Source organism: Hordeum vulgare, chromosome 3H (assembly GCF_904849725.1).
Source record: "Hordeum vulgare subsp. vulgare chromosome 3H, MorexV3_pseudomolecules_assembly, whole genome shotgun sequence".
NCBI lineage: Eukaryota > Viridiplantae > Streptophyta > Magnoliopsida > Poales > Poaceae > Hordeum > Hordeum vulgare.
In genome coordinates this window covers 570,213,348-570,221,897 of record NC_058520.1, presented here as the reverse complement: position 1 = coordinate 570,221,897, position 8,550 = coordinate 570,213,348, and the positions used below count along the sequence as shown (strand labels likewise).

General features: G+C 44.9%; 1 pseudogene; it reads right to left on the bottom strand.

The window, feature by feature from the left end:
* Positions 1–3,730: 3,730 nt before the first annotated feature.
* LOC123440679 lies at positions 3,731–5,139 on the bottom strand (annotated as a pseudogene).
* Positions 5,140–8,550: the final 3,411 nt, after the last annotated feature.

The window sequence follows — 8,550 nt, the reverse complement described above, 5'->3', positions numbered from 1 at the left end:
TGTGATGTAATCTGTTAAAAACTAGATCATTTCTGCAGTTCCATATCGCCCACAACATGGCACAGGTACCAATCCGAATTAGTTTGGCGTAAAGTACATTAACCCCGTTTAGCCACGTCCCAAATAACATGTGAATGCTAGTAGGTGGAGTAATGTTGAAAGAAATCTGTAAGGAGCGCCATAATAATTTAGCCATAGGGCAATCCAGAAAGAGGTGTTTAATCGTCTCATGCGTCTGACAGAAGCTGCATCTTTTATTTCCTTTCCATTGTCTTTTAGCCAAGTTATCCTTAGTTAAAACAACTACCTTGTGAACAAACCACATGAAGATTTTTATCTTAAGGGGAACCTTGACCTTCCAAATATGCATGGACTTTGGAATAGGCGACGTATCAATAATATGGTCGTACATCGATTTCACTGAGAAAGTACCATTGGTAGTCAGCCTCCAACGAATACTATCTGGGAAACAGGGAAATATCCATCAGTCTTCTGACTAGATGTAACCAACTGACCCATCTATTTCCGATCAAGGCTCTACGGAATTGAATGTTAAGAGGAGTGTGTCGTAACACTGCAGCAACGAAAGTCTGTTTTCGTTGTGCAATATTATATAGTTGCGGATACTGTAGAGCCAAAGGAAGCGCGCCTAACCAAGTATCTTCCCAGAATCTAGTAATTTCACCATTACCAATGACGAATCTAGTTTGTTAAAGAAAGCAGCCTTTGTCCTCATTAAACCTTTCCAAAAAGGTGAATCGGCCGGTCGCGCAGTGACTTGGGCTAAGGTTTTGGTCTGTAGATACTTGTTCTTTAAAATTTGTACCCACATCCCTTGCGATTCGGCACACAATCTGAATAGCCACTTGCTAAGCAGACATCTGTTCTTGACCTCTAAATTTTCAATCCCCAAACCTCCCTGATCCTTGGGTCTACAAATAATATCCCATCTAGCCAGTCTATATTTAGTCTTGACCTCGTCGCTCTGCCAGAAAAATCTAGATCAAAAGAAATCCAACCTTTTCCGCACCCCAACAGGCACTTGGAAAAAGGATAGTAGAAACATTGGCATACTTGTCAACACTGAGTTAACAAGAACCAATCGTCCTCCGTAGGATAATAGCTTGCCCTTCCAGCAGCTTAATTTTTTCTCAAAACGATCTTCGATACATCTCCACTCCTTGATGGTCAACTTTCGGTAATGAATTGGGATTCCTAAATATGAGAACGGTAACGTACCGCCCTGACATTCAAAAAGTTGGTAGTACGTTAGCTGTTCTGCTTGTGCATCCCCAAAGCAGAAAAGCTCACTTTTGTGGAAATTTATCTTCAACCCAGATAGCTGTTCAAATAAGCATAATATGAGTTTCAAGTTTCTGGCCTTTTTGAGATCATGATCCATGAAAAGGATCGTGTCGTCCGCATACTGTAGGATCGAGACTCCCCCATCAACTAGATGAGGTACAAGCCCTCCCACCAAGTCTTTGTCATTTGCCCTCCTTATCATCAGCGCCAACATATCAGCAACAATGTTAAATAAAATAGGTGACATATGGTCTCCTTGCCTAAGTCCCTTAAGCGTCTGAAAGAAATGACCGACATCATCATTAACTTTAACACCGACACTTCCTTTTTTTATAAAACAATCTACATGTTTGCGCCAAATTTCACCGAACCCTTTCATATGTAGAGTTTGTTGTAGGAAAGACCATTTGACTTTGTCATATGCCTTTTCGAAATCTACCTTAAATAAAACTCCATTGAGTTTCTTGGAGTGTAGCTCATGAAGGACCTCATGCAGTACGACAACCCCTTCAAGGATATTCCTACCAGGCATAAAAGCTGTCTGCGAAGATTGCACGGCCGAATGTGCCATCTTAGTTAGCCTATCCGTTCCCACCTTTGTGAAAATTTTAAAGCTAACATTGAGCAGACATATGGGACGGAATTGTTCAATTCTGGAAGCGCCCTATTTCTTTGGTAATAGCGTAATCGTACCGAAATTTAGATGAAAGAGTTGAAGGTGGCCAGAATAGATCATTGAACATAGACATAAGATCCGCCTTAATAATATGCCAACATCGTTTATAAAACTCAGCCGGAAACCCGTATAGACCAGGAGCTTTACCATTTTTCATACCCTGAATTGCCTGAAACACCTCTTTCTCTAGAAATGGTACGGAGAGACTCTCATTGTCGGCCTGTCCAACTTGAGGAATATCCGGAGTCTGGTGCTCGTCCATAGACACAAAGCTATGTCCTGGAGCACCAAACAACCGTTTATAATAATTTGTGATATAAAGTTTTAGGTTATCATGCCCTACTATGGTCCCCTCATCTTGCTCGAGTTGTACGATTCTCTTTTTCCTATGTTTGCCATTTGCAATCAAGTGGAAAAACTTTGTGTTGTTGTCCCCCTGGACAATTGCCCTAACCTTGGCTCTGACAGCCCATTTCATTTCCTCCTCCCTGAGGAGAACACGCACCCTCTGTTCGGCCTCATTTTTGACAACCTTTCATGCTCATCCAACATGTCGGTCTTAGCCTTCCGATCCAGGGCATCTATAAAGTGAAGCAGTCGGTCTTGCTCATCTTTATACTGTCCGGACACATTCTTAGCCCAACCTCTCAGGAATTGTCTAAGGTGTCGGATTTTGCGTTGCCAGATGTCGACACTAGATGTCCCATTCGTATGTTTGTTCCATTCTCTAGCAATAATGTCTAAAAAACCCTCACGGGTGAACCAACTAGCCTCAAAGGAGAAAGCATCTTTTTTTCCTTTGTGAGTGGCATTTCCAGAGTCTAACAATAGTGGAGTATGGTCAGATATAGCCCTCTGCATAGCACAAACCGTGACCAAAGGGAACTTCTGCTCCCAGTCAACACTCGTTAATACTCTATCCAATTTTTCAAAAGTCTGGTTATGTAGAGAATTGGCCCAAGTATATTTTCTACCGGAGAGTTCAATCTCCCGTAGATTCAGACTCTCTATAATCGTATTAAACATAAAAGGCCATCTACCATCGAAATTATCATTGCTTTTCTCATCAGCTCTCCTGATGATATTGAAATCCCCACCCACCACAAGTGGTAGATTTTCATCGCAAATTCTAACCAGATCAGCCAAGAATGCTGGTTTATGCTCCGCTTGAGCGGCACCATAAACCGCTACTAGAGCCCATTGAAACCCATCTTCCTTGTTCCCAATTCTAAATTTTACCGTGAAGTCACCTAATATAACTTCTCGAAGTTGAAGTGTATTGCATCTAACCCCAAGTAAGATCGCTCCAGACCTTCCTCTTGGAGGAAGACAGTGCCATTCAAAATCCACTCCTCCGGAAAGGGAGTTGAGAAAATGTGATGTGAAGTTGTCCCGCCCCGTCTCCATCAACGCGATGAAGTCAAGACTATGCTGTAACGTTGATTCTCCAAGGAACCTAATTTTAGCCAAGTCTCTCACACCTCTGCTATTCCAAAAAAGTCCTTTCATATTTCATCATAAACATTTTTAGCAGTCCTGAATCTAGCACTCCTACGAACAGCCGAAACTGGATAAACTCTTCGCCTCTTTGGCTTATCCGAAGCATACTCCGGGTCCATATAACCATGAATATCTTTGGCCGTACCAGTAAGATGCGAATTAGTAATATTGGAATCATCAAACGCTACATGCGACTAGTTAGACTCCTCCTCGGGGACTAAGTTTTGACATAATAAATTTAATCCCCCCATAGTTGATATCTCCTTATCATTCATAGGTCGAACCGCCGCTAAGTTTCGAATAATATCCAAAGCCCTATCAACTTCTAAGTCTAATAAGTCATTGATGGATTTTGAAACTTGTTGGCTAGTCTCACCCAAAGTCACCCCCACTGCCTTCGCATTATCTAGAATCTCTTGCGGAGTAAAATGAAGAATAGAGTGTTCAGTATTGAAAGTCATACCTGTTGAATTTTGAACCTCCTTCATTTTGGCCATACGCATCGCCCGTCCAATCTGCAAGTCATCCACATCTGGCTGAGACTGAACCCGTTGACTAGATCGTATTTCCAGACCCATCGGTTTGGGAACACCTCCGAATGCTATGACATCATCAACCGAGATCGGTCCAGACTCTGGTGCAACGGCAGTAGGTACTTCGGTTCCCGCCATGGGCGTACCCTCCGTAAAGACATCCACCACGTCGTCGGGCTGAGCAGCAACAAGGGCTGCACCTGCCACTCCTGCGCTGGCCAGCGCGTCGACAGGAACAACCTGGGCCGCCGCTGGAGCATGCTGAGGTACAGCAGCAACGCAGCCCTCCCCAGCATTAAAAACCTCATGCATGGCCAAATTGGGAATTGTCTCGACAGCTCGTGCGGTAGCCACCGCACCGCCGCAGGCCAGCGCCGCATCCTCAACATGAGTCGGTTCATGTACTGATGCTCCTCCCAAACTTGCAACCGAAGCTGGCAGTTCAAACGCTGGTACAACACCGCATTGCAGACCCTGATGTGCCGACTCCTCGACCCCTGCAGGGGCAGCTGCATGGCCAATTAAGGTTGTTGCTTTGTCCGCAAGCAGTTGCGAACACTGCGACAAATCAGCAACCTGCGGCTGTCCGGTTGGGTGACCGAGCCCATCAGCAGTGCATACCTCCATAAGTCCAGCACTAGCCGACGTAACAGGTGCACCAAGCACAATAGGAAGCGTCGTCGACGTAGCCTTAGCTCCGACCAGATACTCCTCCAACGACAGCGGTTTCAACGCAGAGTTAGACTGCACGCTTTCCTTGAAATTGTTGGAAGTCTTCCCCGCGAATCTCGGCAGTCTAGGCGACTCCGCCCGAGAACCAAATTTTGCCGGCGCGGAGGCGGGATCAAAAGCACCAAACGCAAATCCCTGTGCACAATAGTGTTGTTTGGACCAGTATCATTACCAGGATGAGGCTGGTTTTGCTGTGGAGTAGCAGTGTGTTTAGGGAAATCATTGGAACCTGAGTCTTTTGACCCCTCTGCATTATCTTAAGAACCACTGGCATCATCACCATCAGTCATATGAGTATCTTTATCAGAGTCAGGGACATCAAAAAGTGTAGGACTCTCAATCTCCAATTGGAGGGTGTATCTCATCCCTTCAAAGGTCCAAACAACCTCATCTGGAACTAGTTCAATATCTAGGACACTAACTGTTGGAAATATGCCCTAGAGGCAATAATAAATTAGTTATTATTATATTTCTTTGTTCATGATAATCGTTTATTATCCATGCTATAATTGTATTGATTGGAAACACAATACTTGTGTGGATACATAGACAAAACACTGTCCCTAGTAAGCCTCTAGTTGACTAGCTCGTTGATCAAAGATGGCCAAGGTTTCCTGGCCATAGGCAAGTGTTGTTACTTGATAACGGGATCACATCATTAGGAGAATCATGAGATGGACTAGACCCAAACTAATAGACGTAGCATGTTGATCGTGTCATTTTGTTGCTACTGTTTTCTGCGTGTCAAGTATTTGTTCCTATGGCCATGAGATCATATAACTCACTGACACCGGAGGAATGCTTTGTGTGTATCAAACGTCGCAACGTAACTGGGTGACTATAAAGATGCTCTACAGGTATCTCCAAAGGTGTTAGTTGAGTTAGTATGGATCGATACTGGGATTTGTCACTCCGTGTGACGGAGAGGTATCTCGGGGCCCACTCGGTAATACAACATCACACACAAGCCTTGCAAGCAATGTGACTTAGTGTAAGTTGCGGGATCTTGTATTACGGAAAGAGTAAATAGACTTGCCGGTAAACGAGATTGAAATAGGTATGCGGATACTGACGATCAAATCTCGGGCAAGTAACATACCAAAGGACAAAGGGAATGACATACGGGATTATATGAATCCTTGGCACTGAGGTTCAAACGATAAGATCTTCGTAGAATATGTAGGATCCAATATGGGCATCTAGGTCCCGCTATTGGATATAGACCAAGGAGTCACTCGGGTCATGTCTACATAGTTCTCGAACCCGCAGGGTCTGCACACTTAAGGTTCGACGTGCTTTTATGCGTATTTGAGTTATATGGTTGGTTACAGAATGTTGTTCGGAGTCCCGGATGAGATCCAGGACGTCACGAGGAGCTCCAAAATGGTCCGGAGGTAAAGATTGATATATAGGAAGTCCTGTTTTGGTCACCGGAAAAGTTTCGGGCTCATCGATAGTGTACCGGGAGTGCCGGGAGGGGTGCCGAGGACCATCGGGAGGGGTGTCACGCCCCAAGGGGTCTCATGGGCTATGGGAAGAGATAAACCAGCCCCTAGTGGGCTGGAATAAGTTTCCACTAAGACCCATAAGGTTTGAGAAGGAAAAAACACAAGGTGGAAAGAGTTTCCAAGTGGGAAGGTGGAATCCTACTCCAAGTAGGATTGGAGTAGGACGTCTCCACCTCCAATTTCGGCCAAACCTTGAGGGTTTGAGGCTGCCTCTTCCCTCCCCCTCCCTCCTATATATACTGAGGTATTAGGGCTGATTTGAGACAACTTTTGCCACGGCAGCCCGACCACATATCTCCACGGTTTTAGCTCTAGATCGCGTTTCTGCGGAGCTCGGGCGGAGCCCTGCTGAGATAAGATCACCACCAACCTCCGGAGCGCCGTCACGCTGCCGGAGAACTCATATACCTCTCCGTCTCTCTTGCTGGATCAAGAAGGCTGAGATCATCGTCGAGCTGTACGTGTGCTGAACGCGGAGGTGCCGTCCATTCGGCACTAGATCGGAGCGGATCGTGGGACGGATCGCGGGACGGTTCGTGGGACGGTTCGCGGGGCGGATCGAGGGACGTGAGGACGTTCCACTACATCAACCGCGTTCACTAATGATTCTGCTGTGCGATCTACGAGGGTACGTAGATCGGAAATCCCTCTCGTAGATGGACATCACCATGATAGGTCTTCGTGCGCGTAGGAAATTTTTTGTTTCCCATGCGACGTTCCCCAACAGTGGTATCAGAGCTAGGTTCATGCGTAGATGTCTTCTCGAGTAGAACACAAAAGTTTTTGTGGGCGGTGATGTGCATTTTGCTGCCCTCCTTAGTCTTTTCTTGATTCCGCGGTATTGTTGGATTGAAGCGGCTTGGACCGACATTACTCGTACGCTTACGAGAGACTGGTTTCACCGCTACGAGTAACCCCGTTGCTCAAAGATGACTGGCAAGTGTCAGTTTCTCCAACTTTAGTTGAATCGAATTTGACCAAGGAGGTCCTTGTATAAGGTTAAATAGCAATTCATATATCTCTGTTGTGGTGTTTGCGTAAGTAAGATGCGATCCTACTAGATACCCATGGTCACCACGTAAAACATGCAACAACAAAATTAGAGGACGTCTAACTTGTTTTTGCAGGGTATGCTTGTGATGTGATATGGCCAACGATGTGATGTGATATATTGGATGTATGAGATGATCATTTTGTAATAGATAATATCGACTTGCACGTCGATGGTACGGCAACCGGCAGGAGCCATAGGGTTGTCTTTAAACTAACGTTTGTGCTTGCAGATGCGTTTACTATTTTGCTAGGACGTAGCTTTAGTAGTAATAGCATGAGTAGCACGACAACCCCGATGGCGACACGTTGATGGAGATCATGATGATGGAGATCATGGTGTGACGCCGGTGACAAGAAGATCGTGCCGGTGCTTTGGTGATGGAGATCAAGAAGCACATGATGATGGCCATATCATGTCACTTATGAATTGCATGTGATGTTAATCCTTTTTTTGCACCTTATCTTGCTTAGAACGACGGTAGCATTATGAGGTGATCTCTCACTAAAATTTCAAGACGAAATTGTGTTCTCCCCGACTGTGCACCGTTGCGACAGTTCTTCGTTTCAAGACACCACGTGATGATCGGGTGTGATAGACTCAACGTTCACATACAACGGGTGCAAAACAGTTGCACACGCAGAACACTCGGGTTAAGCTTGACGAGCCTAGCATGTGCAGACATGGCCTCGGAACACATGAGACCGAAAGGTCGAGCATGAATCGTATAGTTGATATGATTAGCATAGAGATGCTTACCACTGAAACTATTCTCGACTCACGTGATGATCGGACTTGAGATAGTGGATTTGGATCATGTACCACTCAAATGACTAGAGAGATGTACTTTTTGAGTGGGAGCTCTTAAGTAATATGATTAATTGAACTAATTGTCATTAACATAGTCTAATGGTCTTTACGAATTACGATGTGGCTTGCGCTATAGCTCTACTGTTTTTTATATGTTCCTAGAGAAAATTTAGTTGAAAGTTGATAGTAGCAAACTTTGCAGAGGATTGTCCTCGTTGCTGCGTAGAAGGCTTATGTCCTTAATGCACCACTCAGTGTGTTGCACCTCGAGCGTCGTCTGTAGATGTTGTGAACATCCGACATACACGTTTCTGATGACTACACGATAGTTCAGTACAAAATACTTAATGGCTTAGAAGCAAGGCGCCGAAGACGTTTTGAAACGTCACGGAACATAAGAGATGTTCTAAAGAGATGAAATTGTGATTTCATGCT